Source organism: Triplophysa dalaica, chromosome 12 (assembly GCF_015846415.1).
Source record: "Triplophysa dalaica isolate WHDGS20190420 chromosome 12, ASM1584641v1, whole genome shotgun sequence".
NCBI classification, from domain to species: Eukaryota; Metazoa; Chordata; class Actinopteri; order Cypriniformes; family Nemacheilidae; genus Triplophysa; species Triplophysa dalaica.
The window spans coordinates 6,031,721-6,046,840 of NC_079553.1; the positions used below are offsets into that span (position 1 = coordinate 6,031,721).

The 15,120-nt window shown below is 38.7% G+C and overlaps 1 protein-coding gene across 1 annotated transcript in view; it reads right to left on the minus strand.

Annotated features, from left to right (window-relative positions):
- LOC130432648 (zinc finger protein 804B) overlaps positions 1 to 15,120 on the minus strand; it is a 73,923-nt gene that overhangs the window by 20,469 nt on the left and 38,334 nt on the right.

Below are 15,120 nucleotides of genomic sequence, written 5' to 3' on the forward strand. Positions count from 1 at the left end.
GATTGATGGATGACCACGTACAAAATTTACCATTAGTGCACACGCACACATAAAAACTGAGTCGTTCCCTCTAGGAATGTCAATTCCTGCTCTGTTGCAAACTTCAAATAAAATTCAGCTAGCCAGTAACATCAAAGGTTTCTGGTATAATTTCGGTATCAAAAGTCTGCTTATACAGACCTCAAGGGACTTACATCAACCATACAAACTCACAGCCTGACCCTTACCCTAAACCTTAAAGACCAAAATGCCCTCACTTTACACTCTTAATCCTCACTCCGCTAGTCTAACCCCCCCACACACACACACACAGGTATCATTATCAATGCATGATTATTATGACACCAATATAGAAAATCTCATAAACACTTCACTTCTCTAAAAAATGAACTTACTCACACTTACTCATGACAGTATCTGATGATACCCACACGCAATTCCCCCTATCAATTCCCATTGACGAAATAGTTTTTAGAATGAGCTAATGATATTTTCTATTCTCTCTTTTGTCATATCTACTTTTATACTAACAGTCGTTTCATTTTAAAACATTAATGGGTTTCATGTTTGTTAATCCATGAGTACCATTGGGGTGTCTTTCAGTTTAACAAAGTCATGTTTGTACATGCGGCACTTTTTGTCCTCATAATGTATGTTGAAAAAGAACACACGCACAGCTGACATGGTGTGAACTGAAGGGAGTTAAGACAGCAGCTAACTAAAATAAATGAGTAAAATGTTCTTTCTAGGAAAAGTCCAATTAATTGTGAAGATAATACTGATCTTGTGCTTCCTCCTTGTGCTACATCCCATGGTGTCATGATTCTGTCTCATCATGTCATGTTTTTCTTGGTCTTGTGGCAGAGTCATGACAAAGCCTTTTGTTTCGTGTGGAGAGGAACATATTATTGTTGATCATGACTAAATATGCATTCTCTCCGGTCTCGTCTTTGGCCCTGCCCCTCTCGTTCCTTGTATAGCTTTCCACCTGTGTCCCATTACCCACACCTGCCCATTGTCTTCCTTTGTAAGTCTCCCTATATAATTCCCTTGTGTTTTCTGTCCTGTGCTAGTTTGTTAAGTGACATATCTCTGATACAGAGAGTATTGTTTATGCCTTTGATCGTTGGGTCAAGTGCAGTCAGTGTAGTTATTTGTCTAGTGTTGTATTCATCTAGTCTATTTAGTCTGTGCTCCTGTTGTCTACTTGATAATTCCCTTTGTCGTTAATGTTTTACGTGGGCTTTTGTTTTGAGTTATATATTTTATTACTAAAAAAGTCCAACGCTGCCTCCAATTGGGTTCTTTTTCAAAATTCATGACACCATGGCCCCTGCTATGAGTGGGAGAGGATTTTAAACAAGGTGATGCTTCTAATAGGCCCATCAGGGAATCTGGGGCCGTTCTGTTCAACAGTGCCAAAGTTCATCTGTCAGCAGCACAGACAATGTCGTACACGAGATGTCAAACTAAAAGAACATTTTGCATAATGATCGACTGCCAACCCCTAAGTGGCTACACCTTGTGACTGACAGAACATTTGAGGTTAATAAAACAATGAATGGGTTCTGTCATTGACAAGCAGTCAGGTCTTTTAAACCCTTCGGAGAACTATTTATTATTATTAAATACCATGAAAACTACAAATGCTATAAAATATCTTAGAAGACTCAAGTTGGGGATACAAGCATAGTTAGGTTCTGTAATTAACTCATACATAAAACACACACACATGCACACCAACTAATACTTGATGAAAATATTTGATCAAACTTCTAGTGACCAGTATAAATTACATAATAATATTGAGGAGGACATCCCCATAGACATTCAAAATAGTACACGCACATATTCACAGACTCACTTCAATTTTATGGATCCCCAGGGGTTTAAAACAGACTTTCAAAACGTATCACTTGCCCCCAACCTAACGCTACACTAAATACAGTCTCATAGATGTTTGGTGGAGTAAAACGATAGAGAGAGATAGTGCTCAGAAGAGCCACTCTGTACATCTGTCATTTTTACACGCGCCCCGTCCCTGAGACTCAAAACAACAGATGTTAACTCTTAATTGCTTTTGGATGCGTCTTGAATCAAAATTAGAAGCACGTGTCCCGGACATACCACCCATGCCAGAAACGCTCAGATGCGGGGTTGCAAAAGACCAGAACGTTTGCAGGTCTCATGAACACTTGCCATGTAGCTGGGCTTCGATGGCTGTCATGCACCAATGGCACTTAGTATATATTAATACTAATATAGGTATTAGTATATATTTTGCTATATATCAATGCACTGACTTCAACGTACATTACATAGAGAAAACTCGCAAAAGTACCATGTCTATTGACACCGTATATTCTCTTAAATTTTTGCCCCAGTATTATTTTTATTAAATGTTTTATTATAATGTATGTAAATCTGCTTTGCAACAATGAAAATTGTGAACATCGCAAAAAGAAAAACTTAACACAGAACGTTTCTTTAATTCCCCCCAGTGTTATTTTTACAAAATTTGTATTATGATGTGTAAAGCTGCTTTGCAACAATGAAAATTGTGTAAAGCGCTATATAAATAAAATTGAATTGAATATATTCAGCCATGGAAAAAAATCACAACCTCTCTCTCTATTGCCAGCACCCAATTCAGGGACGAACACAGACTGAAATGAGTCATAGTTTGTTACCCATCTCTATTAGATTCTCCAAGTTCAATAACATTGTTTACATTCAACAGCAATGATGAAATCTTATCAAATAATTAAAGCGTTGAGCTGCCTCAAGTTTTCATTAGGCAGTCAATGGCCTAATTATTGGCTGAAAAAGACCACGTGACATCAGCGCAGCTCGGGTGTATCGAAGCTTGTATATTACTTTCTTTGCACTACTGGTCACATCGACAGCTGAACTGAAGGAGGTTGGGTATCTCCAACCAACGTTCATTTCATTACCAGATCATGCATCGAACTCTGCAATCGAGTTTTACAGAATCAGTAGTAAACATGCTTTTATTTGTGTGAAAAATGTGCATGTTTGCATACCAATCTACTGCATCAGCTTTGTATGCCGCTTAATTTATTTGAAATGCAACTGTTTTCAAGAGCACACGCAAGTAAATTGACAGAGCATTTGTAGGTTATATCCTTAATGCTGCTGTCTGAGGAGTCACGAACACTTTAAATTTAAACAATTTGGTGCTACAATCTCAGGCTTTGGGTTTCTTTCCTTCTCGTACTTTACATTTCTCTCTTATTGAATTTTATCCGCAGACTGGAAAATATAAATTATGTTATTGTTTTGAAGTTAATCGTGTCGTCTTTCAATTGACAAGCATTTACAAATGGACTTTCATTGAGTTTTAATGAAAGACATGATCAGTATGCTGATTAAATGAGAGGCCAGGCTATTAAACAGACATTCACAACACAAACAAACACACTAATTTAACTCAAATGAAATTGAATGCCAGAATAAAAAGCCAAATGCAATGTCAGCTGACAGCTTGTGTATTCTATGCCTCGCCGAAGTTCATTGTTTTTACAAATTGGAATATTTTAAGTTGTTTCTGGTCACAGATAAAAATATTTAATATTGGCTATCCTATTGAAAACAATCACATGGGATTAAACCTGATATTTTTATTAGTATGTAACCCATTTAGATAAAAGTGTATGGCCAAGAGTCTGAGTAATATGTGGGTAATGTGTGACCTCACTCTGCTGACTTCTCTGAACTCTCTTCAAGTTCTCAATCAAGAATGGGTCACTATTTTCAGAGTTTCCTCGCTTGGCTTTAAAAGCCTTGCCTTCTGCTCTCCACTTTTGTCCAGCGGCTTAAAACCCTGTAATATTACGTATTACACTTTGTCCGTCAATACCTAAGATAAACACAATCTCACAACCAAAGAACATTACTAAAGAATAACATACCTTAATTCTAAGCATTTCCTAGAAAGTTATTCACGCTGGCCGACTACATTGAGCACTAAGTGCCGATAATAAAGTGCAATGACAGCTGGCTTTGAACATGTAATGAAGAAAAGTGAGGGTGGATGGAGGCGAAGAAAAAGAATATTTAATTAAGTTGTCGTGGGCTGAACGGAGGAAGGAGAGTGATTCAAAAGCTTGATACTGCATGTTTCAATCTCTATAAAAGAGGAGGAGAGAAAGAGAAAGAGAGAGGGTCTCTGTGAGTGGAGGTAAGGGGTTGTTCTCTCTATTACGCTTCTGTTCAGAGTAAACATAAGCTTAAACCTTATTCTTTTCTCCAAATGTGACTATGAAGTCTGTCAAGTCCTGCCTTGAGTAAGAAAGCTATAGCAGTCAAAGAGAACCACCACTGAAGAATACAACTGAAACATGCATAAGCCTGCAAACATAAGAATTTCTGGCAATGTAAAGCCTCTGTTTGAATCTTGAGAAAGAAAGGGGGAAATGACGAGAGAGGGAGAGAGATTTTTTGCTCACTGATCCTAACAGCACTCACGTACAGCATATTGAACAAAGGTGCCAGGTGACCAAGTTTACAGATTTAAAACAAACTCACTTTCTCCTCATCAAACACAAGGCAAACACATGGACCACTTGGAGCACATACATACTACGGAGCACCTTTAAATTCACAGTTCACCGAAAACTATGAACTCACCCTAATGTAGTTCCAACCTCCAAGCTATTATTTATTTCCAATAAACCACAAATGGAAAATCTGGTGAAGAATCATTATGTAGCATGGTGACATAAAAAGCCGTTCATAAATGACATGACTGTTGTGCTATATACTGGGCTATTTAAAAGCTAGTGTCCTTAAAATGAAACAATTTCGGACAAATTCACTTTAGGTGAAACATGTACATTTCAGTCTTTCTCTTCTGTGAAAATGACTCATACTGCACTCATTCTTAGCGTCTAGTAAAATATTCTAGAGGAAAAACGACCCCAATACTTCCTACTTTTGAGCAGCAAATGTAGCAAATTATGTCATGTGCGCTAAAGGCTGTTGAAGACTTTGACACTTCCTTTTTCAATAAGAAAAATCTCTTTGCCTGTTTAAAGGTATTTTTGGTACCATTTTTCGTTTCAGTTCTGTGGCAAGTAAACAATTGGTGAAACATTTCTTCAAGACTTTCTGTTAGTTTTAAGTTTACGTTTTGTGTTAGTACAGTGTAAAATAATTCTGTAAAAAAAGCTGGACATTTTCTGGTAAATGTGTTGTCTTGTTCTGTAATTTTAAGTTTTGACCATATTTATTTAAAAAATAAACTGTAAAAAAAGAAATCTTGTTAAAAAAAACTGAAAAGTTCTGGGGCGCCAAAAGTAAACCGTAAAATATCGGGTTATCCAGTAAAATTACACTTTCCCTCTGTTTTTCTTGTAAATTTGTGGTCTTTTCACTGTAAAATAACAGTAATTTTTTTTTTACCATTTATGCGGAAAATCTGTAAAACTAATTTTAACAGTGTTCCAAGATAGGCAAAGAGATTATGTAAATGACAGAACGCTAACATTCTTTGACAAGAAAAGGTCACATTAGTAACGCTTCTCAAACTTTATGAAAAGGATTCTAAGTAAAGCAAAGGATGCATATAAAGACCAATCATTTAAAATATCTGTATCTTCATCCCTACAGAGAGTCTCAACACAGAACAAGACCGACTGGTGTGTGTAGATCAAGGAAACGTCTCAGATCCCCGCTCTAATAGACGTCCACACTCCTACTCCTAAAAACCACAGGAACTCATTTTATCCCTTCCACTGAAACCTTCTCTTCCAGCTCATAGCGAATCCCCGTTGGCATCTTCTACTACTTTTCATCGGGCTCAGAAGAATAATGCCCATACAAATTTAGAGCCACATGCCCTGTCAGACTTTTGAGCCAAGGGGATTTTAAATGCAACCTCATGCTTAAAATGTATGAAGGATCTCCTTGCAGGCTAAAAAAATCATCCCACTACACATCTTGAAATGAGCACACTTTTAAAAGAACTACTAAAGTTGACAAAAGGTGTTTTTCACTCTCCTTCGGCCATGTCTCCTCTTGCCTAGGGCTCCAAACAAATTAGTGCGTGACGCTCCCGGGTTCCTCGTCGATATCTCAACACAAGTACAGAGCAGCACTTCAGATCGGTATGCTGGACTTTTGCCGCAAGATCTTAACAGAGCAGAACATTTTCTGGAACTTTGAACGGGTTGAATCAAGGCTACATCGCCGAAGTTTCTATGCAAGCGTGTCTGAAGGGCAGCGTTGTGAGATTCCTTCCAACGCGTGTGGTGGTGGTGTTTGTGGGTGTGTGTGTTCTCGACTGCGGACTAGGAATTTCAATCATTTTCCTTCCTTCTTTTACTGCCCGTACAAACACCCAGAACAGAGAGAGGGGCAGTGTTCCAGTGAAGCGGACACACACACAGAGAGAGAGAGAAGGATCCCTGTGGGTCTCAAATTAAATTCCTATCATGTCAGGGCAGGAACAGGATTCAATAGTGTTTATTGGCATCTCTTGACCGGAGGGAAATTAAATTCCACTGGCTTGTTTCATCATGGACAGCAGGTTCGGCCCTTTGCTCTCTCTTTCTCTCTTTCATTGGCTTTGGGTTAAGTGGTGAGGGCCCAGAATTGCCCCCTAATTTCCCTGTTAATTTGCCTCTCTGCGAGTTTGTGTTGCTCTGTGTTTGCACGTGTTTGTTTGTGTAGCCGAATCGTCCAGACAGCATTTGCCCAAACCATATACATTATCATCTCCATGAATGCATTTACCTGAAAAACTAAAAAGGCATTATCTTAAGATCGGATCAAAGCGGAGACTGGTTGTACCCCGACTGGATTTATTCTCCGTAGCTTTCTGTCGTTTCTACCGAATCTGATGTAATCTCATTCTGAAAGCTAAGACTATGGATGAGAGAGGACGGTTTGGGTGCCGCCATGTATGACAAGGCTTTTTAAAAAGAAGATTGAAAAGTGCAAGCATGAGCAGAGTCAGAGAAGAGAAAGACATAATGTCAGGAAAAAAAGAGAAGCACAAAGTAAAAGAGTTCGGAGATGTGGTGCAGTTATAAGACCTGTTGCAAATTCGAGTCTGGCCTGGAGAAAAAAATAATTTTATGGAATTTCATTGTTTTATTTAGCAGAATTTTCATGTATTTTCGTGATAAAAAATTACAGTTAATTGTTAAAATGACAAACTATTTTACGTTTACTGTTTCATTATTTTACGTTTTTCTGGCTCCCCATCTGCTGGAATATTACTATTTTTATACTGGAAATTTTTTACAGTGTATCCTCAATCTCTCTCTGGTATTTACATTTATTTAGTAATTTCTTCATATAAAAAAATGCTAATGGAATAGTTCACTGCAAACTCCACAGTGTGGCGAGGGCAAGATTGTCTGTGAATAATAAGATTAAATTTCAGTATGTTCCTTACGTAAATTTCGGAATCATATGGAATTACTTTATTCACCTTTTAAAAGTTTCTTCTCTTTAGAGTCTGGCGACAGTATTGTGTACAGTAAGTACAATGTGTTCATACTGTGGAAAAGTAAGTGCTTTCTTTAATGTACTAATGAATCACTATCACAATGATACACGAGGAGAGAGACAGAAAGAGAGAGATGGGAGACGAGAGCGAGCCAAAGAGAGACAGAGTGTGTTCAAGTAAGACGTAGTGGAGCGACTGGCCCACATGCCTGGATCTGTGATGTACTTACTGAGTGGCTTGCAAAGGCACGACCATCTGGCCCCAGCTACAGGCAGACTGATGACTACTGCACTAACGTACACCCAGATGGGCTTCACAGGCCAGCACCCTGCCAGCACAGGCACCCACTCAAACATACACACGCATACAAAGACTCCAAATGAATCAAGCGACACATAAAAATACAGCATAAACACAACAAAAACAGAGGAGCATCTCACACGTACACATCCCCTGATGTTTCTAACTATAGCTGAGGGTGCGCAGTGTCTTTGTTTGGGGCGATCAATTGCTGAGGAGAAAACCGAGACGCGGGAAATGAGCCAATTATTCACCAGCTTAATCTGCCTTACAGGGGCGTCACAGTGTGTTTGTGTGTGTGCGTATGTGTACAACAAGCTCACTTGAGATTGACCTTCCACTCCTCATATCAGAATGTAATAATGCATTAAACACACACACAAACAAATATATAGGATACAGATCAGCAGTTTACCACAACAGCAAACTCACGTATTTGGCCAGATTTCAGCACAACTGGTGCCGACAGGAGTCGAGAGCTTTACAGAGCATTTGTAAGTGAAGCCAGATGGTTGTAGCTGATTTCATCCAACCACACGACCTTCCATACACGCTCTGTCATCTCCGCCGGACCTTTGAATGGTGACCATAACCCCAGAGCTTTGCTCCTCTTCAATTTACCTCCTGTTAGTAATTAAAACTGTCCGTGTGAAAAATAGGTTTCTTAAAATAACACAGAGATGATCGAGAAAATGTATATTAAGTGACGCTAAACTAGACTTTTGACTTTCCCTGCTAATGTCTCTGAAGCTGGTATGCTGGTCTACACAAGGCACAGGAATCAGTGCTATGATGGTAAAACCAGAACTAAACTTTTTTGCAAGGTACGAGACCATATTTTGCCAATTACAGCATTATGGATGTGACTTTTTCCGTTAAAACTTATATATAAATTCTGAGTGAATGTTTGAAATATATATTGAACCATCTGTTTATATTTTACTAACCCATAATTATAGAGTCCAGACATCAGAAAAATATCAGTCTATCCAAGCGTTTTGAATACAAAAATTAATGTGGGTCCAGTGTATGAAATTTAGCGGCATGTGTGACGAATTGCAACTAACGTCTCACTCCAGCCTTCGCCCTTGAGACAGGCACTACAGTGGCTAACACAGGACTAAGATGTTGTCACATTTTGGCTTCTTTGCTGAAAGAAAATAACGTATTTATGTAACACGCTCTGTAGAGCAGTTTGTCCTTTTAGGGCTACTGTAGAAACAACATGGCGAATTCCATGCAAGGGGACCCACGGTGTATGTAGATAGAGATAGCTCATTCTAAGGTATTAAAAACATAATGCTTCATTATGTTAGGTCTTTATACACCTCTGAAGACACAGTTATGTATATTATATTTCATATCTGTCAATAGATCCTCTCAAAAATAAGCACCTTTAAGGTTGACATTTGCATTAGCCATTTGCTTATTAGTGCTACTACAAAGGAATGAAAGAGAATAACACCGTAACTGAGAGGCAAAAATGAGAAACGTGTCAGAGTCATAAATGAGAACAAATGTGGAAATCACTGTCTGAGTGTGAACAGAGCGATCATAGACAGACTCAGCAGGTCTATCTATCCTGAATACAAACTCTGTCATCTGTTGTGATAAGTGATGTCTAGCTGTCAAGACAATCCCTGCTGCCCAAACGCTTGATGTTCTGTCATTCCTACTATAGGACTACTTATTCTTCTTGTGCGCTGATGTTGTTTATGGATGATGATATTTATAACCGGAGTTTCTATGGCTGACAGTCAAATCTTGCTCACATTTGCTGATCTCTGCCGTCTTACTGCTGATCTTTCTTTGGCAGATATTCCTAATGCTAATCTCTAAGTGGCTGAAGGTTTTATTGCTGACCTTTGTGTCGCTGAGCTGCATATTGCTGATGAAAGTGAATAAAGAAACCCAGTATATAACAAAAGGAGAATAAAGAAGACACAATAATCCTACATAGACGCAAACACACACAAGTCTGCCAGTGTGTAATACTGTATGTATAGAGGGATATGAGAGCGGATGCTACTGCCTCATTTATCACGTGAATTACTATATCTGCCGACCTGTTTATGATCATTCTAAATAAGAAGGTAATCCAACCAGCAGTGATGACAGGGATCAGGCCAATAGATTTAATCTGGTCAAAATGATTAAATTAGTGGGCTGCTTCACCGGTTAAAAGACAGCACAGGACCTGCCATCATCAAATGGCTTATTACTCACCTGGAATAAAATCAGCTGGATCTCTCTCTCTCTCTCTCTCTCTCGATTCCTTTTATAGGAGCACAATATGTGCTCCTAATTAATAGGAATTCTGATTAATTTCTTGCCTCTGCTGAGTATAAAAGATTGATAATGATGTGTAGAAAAGTACACGTGCCTCCGTAACCATCCGAGATGAATATCCAGACAAGAGAGGAAAAGAACTCTCTTCACAAATGATACAGTATCAAATGAGCAACAAACACGACTTGTTTTTCAGGCAGTGAATCATCTGAGCTGTCAAGATATCTTTTTGTGGTTTCTCCACGGTGAGAACTAAGAGCCAAGCCTCAGGCAAATGCTGCCCCAGAGGAGAAGAGCCAAATCTGGGTTAACTTTTTTAGTGCCCCCCTCTTCCTGTCAAAACAAATCACAGAGTTTAGAATCAGCATGAACATTTTAAAAGCATTCATTGCCGAGGCTTTTAGTAGCTGAGAACCGTACCTTCGGAAATGGAGCTCAAACTGTCTGCAATGTTCTCGGTAGTTCAGGCATTAAATCACTCGAATTTGTTTCTATCATATTTCACTGATACCAAAGGGGGGTGAGACAACCTATTAAACAAATAAATGGGCACTGGCTTTTGTGTAGCGGAGAACAAATGCAACATCCGTTTTTCCAATGCAAATGTCTGCAGCAATAAAAAACAACAATACCACACATGCCACCAATACAAACTCATGAGCTTTGTTGTGTAGACTTTCTATTTGCAAGTATGTATGCATTTTGCAAATGCTTGTATCCGACTAAAGCAATCTTAGCATGGGTGTTCGCTGGGATCGAGCCCATGAATCTTTGGGTTTGCCAGCGGAAAGCTCTACCAATAGGCCTACAGGAACATTACTTGAAGTGAATATTGAAAGCTTTGAAAACCCTTTGTTTGAATGAACTAGACTTCTTAGATTTGACTTTTTGTAAAACTGTTCTCAACTATGCAATATAAGTAGCACTTTATAAGAATGTTGTATTTGTTAATATTAGTAAAGGCATTAAAAAGGTTTGTGTCAGATAATATAGTCATGTTAATTTTGGGTTTACTGAGTTGTCCCCATTAAATAAGGAAAAGTCATTTATTCTGAAGCAAAAAAATTATGTCAATCATGTATTTACATACGTTAAACATTGAATAGGGTCAAATTGACCCCTAGGATAACAGGAGGGGTAATAACAAATCTGTTAAATAGTGTGGTTTTGACGAATCAAATAGTAACGAATAATATAAATAAACAGTTCAACAAATGGTCAACATACAGACCTCTTCCTACTCAATAATGGCAATTACACAAGTTCATCTTGAATGTGTGGTTGTGCTGGCATATGTTCATCATACACGGTCTGTTTCATCATTTGGTCTCCACTTGCCACTCTGCTCGCTTTGCGGAATGTTTGTTTGAAGATGTGTCAAGATGTTTGCGTGAGCGTGCCTTCGTGTTCCTGTACAAATGAAACCTTTCAAGTCTAATTACTTTGGTTGGAGTAAAATGATGATTTGCTTGCCGGTGCTGTCATGTGTACTCTGACACTGAGAGCGCGCTCGGCTCTTTAAGTGCTTCGGCATAATCGCATGGCAGCTGGACAGGAAATGGGACCTGATTGACAGAAATGTTCTACGATCCTTCTCATAACACAAACACGTATTTACTCCCATGTCTCCCCTCAACATTCATTTGCTCTCTGATGCTTGATATTTTCTGTGGCTTTCCTATCCAAACACATCGGATCTTTACTGCATGATGCTTAATATTTCCGTCCAATGAAACCGTCTTTAGTTCCTGACATGCAAGCACTAGGAAAATAGCAGAAATCAGCAGGAAGATGAAAAGTCCCCATGAACTGGACTTGATAACCGAATCGCAATGGCAACCTTTCTGCTCTATTGTATAGACACAAAAACTATGCAAGTGAATGGGGCCAGTAAACAACATTCTTTAAAATATCTTTTTTGTGTTCTGCGGAGGAAAGAAAGTCATATAGGTTTGAAATGACAAAAGGGTGAGTGAATGATGACCATAGAATTTTTATTTTTAGGTGTACTGTCACTTTAATGATACCTTTGATCAAATTCATCAATGTCAGGCATAAATCCCATATCTCCATATTTTGAGATTTTCTTTCATTAATTATTACTATTGGTCACCCTTAATGCTTGTCTGTATCAGGTTTGAAAATAATAAAAAATATCAAGTATTACAAAGAGCTTTTTTAAATTGGGTTTACAAAATACAGTCCCTAAAAAATAGCTGTTTTGAAGATCTGATGTTTTGGCCCAACAGTGACAATATATTTAAAGATACTTCTTCAATTGCTTCCGTACAAGCAAGCATCTTGCCCTTATGTTCCTTTTTCTGAGTGCTGTCTTTTCAGCACCGCACAGATGTAGTAAAAGAGGTCAGCACCATAGACAGCGGCACTAAGCCTGAACCTTCTGTTAATGGGCGTTCACACTAACAACGATTGCAGTGCTGGAGGTCACCTACACTCTAAAAAAATGTTGGGTTATTTCACCCTAACGCTAGGTCAAAAATAGACAACCCTATCTGTTGGGTTACAAACTAAGCTATGCTGGGTTGTTTCAACCCAAATGCTGCTTTGTTTTTAACCCATTGATAGGTCAAGGAAAACCCTGGGTTAATTTAATCCAACAGTTGCGTTTGTCCATTTATGACCCAAGAATGGGTTGAAATGACCAAATCTTTTTTAGAGTGTAATAACAGCCATACGATTGCTGGACACCTGGCCAAAGCGACTGAACATCTGCTGACAAACAGGATGTATTTTCAGGTAAAAATCTGATGTTTCCCATATTGATGTTTCTTGCTGTTTTCATACCAAGACAATTAAAATAGTGGACAGAGAAGCAATAGTTTATAAGATTGAAGAGATACCAAATGCATGATAACATGAACAACATGAATCATTTACAGGTCATGTTTTAAACAGATACTTCACCCAAAAATGAAAATTCTGCCATAATTACTCACTTCGAGTTGTTCCAAATTTGTTCTGATGAACACAGATAAAGATATTTGGAAGAATGATTACAACAAGACAGATTTTGCCCCCCATTCACTAACATAGTAGGAAAAAATGCAATTGTAGTCAAAAGTGCCCCAGAACAGTTTGCTGTCCTACATTCTTCAAAATGTCTTTTTTTGTGTTCAACAGATCAAAAAAAGATAAAGTAAATTTACAATTGGGGGGCAAGATCTGTTTGGTTATTAGCATTCTTCCAAATATCTTTCTCTGTGTTCATCAGAACAAAGATATTTATACAGATTTGGAACATTTCAAAGGTGAGTAAGTTTCCCTTTAAGTGCTCACGATTCCTGACACTTCTTTTGTACAAAGAACCCGCGTTTACTCTGCAGGGTTCATAGAGGGCTAGAGCCTATCCCAGCATCAAGAGTACGACCTGAACAGTTCTTTTAACTCACTCTGTTCACTCTGTTTGTAAGTAGATGCAAACATGCTAAAAAACAGCAGCTGGGGATCGAAAATGGCTTTGTGATTAAGCGACACCATCTGACACAGAGCTCGAGCAAATGAGAACAATCTAATCTGGGTGTCTGATTTTAGATTAGATCTGTCCTGCCCGGACAGAGCGTGCACATGCACAGGTGGCGGAGCCGGTGTTATTAGGATTCACACCCTGAAAGAACTTTAATGATTCAGCGTGGTCTACTATGGTGATGGTCTCTGCGGGAGACAGATTTTGTGCTAGGCTAAATTGCTTTTTCCTCTATGCTTCAGTAGGCCGCTACTCTCTGCAGCGGTAATCAAGACTCATCATCATTAGATATTATTATACTCTGAGAAAACAAGGCCAGTGTGACGCCAGGGAAAGACAATATCCCCACCCGGGAGTCCACTTAGCCCGGGTTTATACGCTATTCTAAATCATCGCCGCACCAACGGCACCAGAGCATATTAAACGCGTGAGCGTGCGTTGTGTGAAAGCATGTACCCTACCCGTGAGTTCTGGGTGGTCGAGTGTGCCATCGCTCTCTGAGGTCGATAATAAAGAGTTGAAAGACAGATGATAAACAGACAGTGAAATTGGCCCTTTGTGAACTCGAAGCAAACACAATACTGTAATAGTGGTCACAAACATGCCGTATGGAACCAATAGAGATGCGCCTTTGTTGTTTGTGAAAGGAAACTACAGGTGTATTTTAGGAACACAGAATGTCTGTCTGGTGCCAATGGTGGTAATTTATACCGTTTAAAGTTTTGTCCTTAGGAAGGTATCACTTTCCTAAAGGATCACTTACAAATAGGCATTTTAATAGCTCTGCCATATTTTTAACCTTAATTTCCACTTAACTGCACTCTCCAAGGGAACAAAAGCAATTGGGAGAACAGACGGTGCTTCCAGCATTTAAGAGATTACTTGGAGTTTCCTAACATGTGAAACTTGTTATTTACTGTAACTCACCATTATAAAGTTAGAAAAACACTAAGAAGGTTCTGGAAGGTTCTCTGTGAGGCTGTGGTTCTACAAACATCCAGAGAAAATGTCTGTTGCACAAAATGTTTTTTAAAGAGACAGTACACCCACAAATTTTTGTCTTCATTTTGTCACCCTCAAGTTGTTGCAAATCTTTAAAAATATCTTTGTTTTGATGAACATAGAGGAAGATATTTAGAAGAATGCTTGTAACCAAAGTTCTTGGCCACCATTGACTACCATAGTAGGAAAAGATAAAATGGCAGATTACACATTTGGAACGAGGGTTGAGGGTAAGTAAATGAATTACCAGAGTAAATGGTTCTGCTATGGTATTGTCTGTTGGCCTCTAGAAGAACATTCTGTTACTGGTGCATGCGCTCTATCAATAAAATGGTTCTATTTGAAATATTGAACATTTTCTGTCAATACACTACATGAAAGCTTTCAAATATTGGATAACAGTTTCTGACACAGTTTGTTCAAAGTCACACCTGCATTATTTCAAATCTCTGCCTTTTCTAACACCTCAGGCGGGATGCGACATGTCAACCTGCTTGTTCTTAGTGGGCTTGTCGCGTACCGCAACATCCAGCGTGGACAAAATTAAAAATTATAATGGGTTCTAATG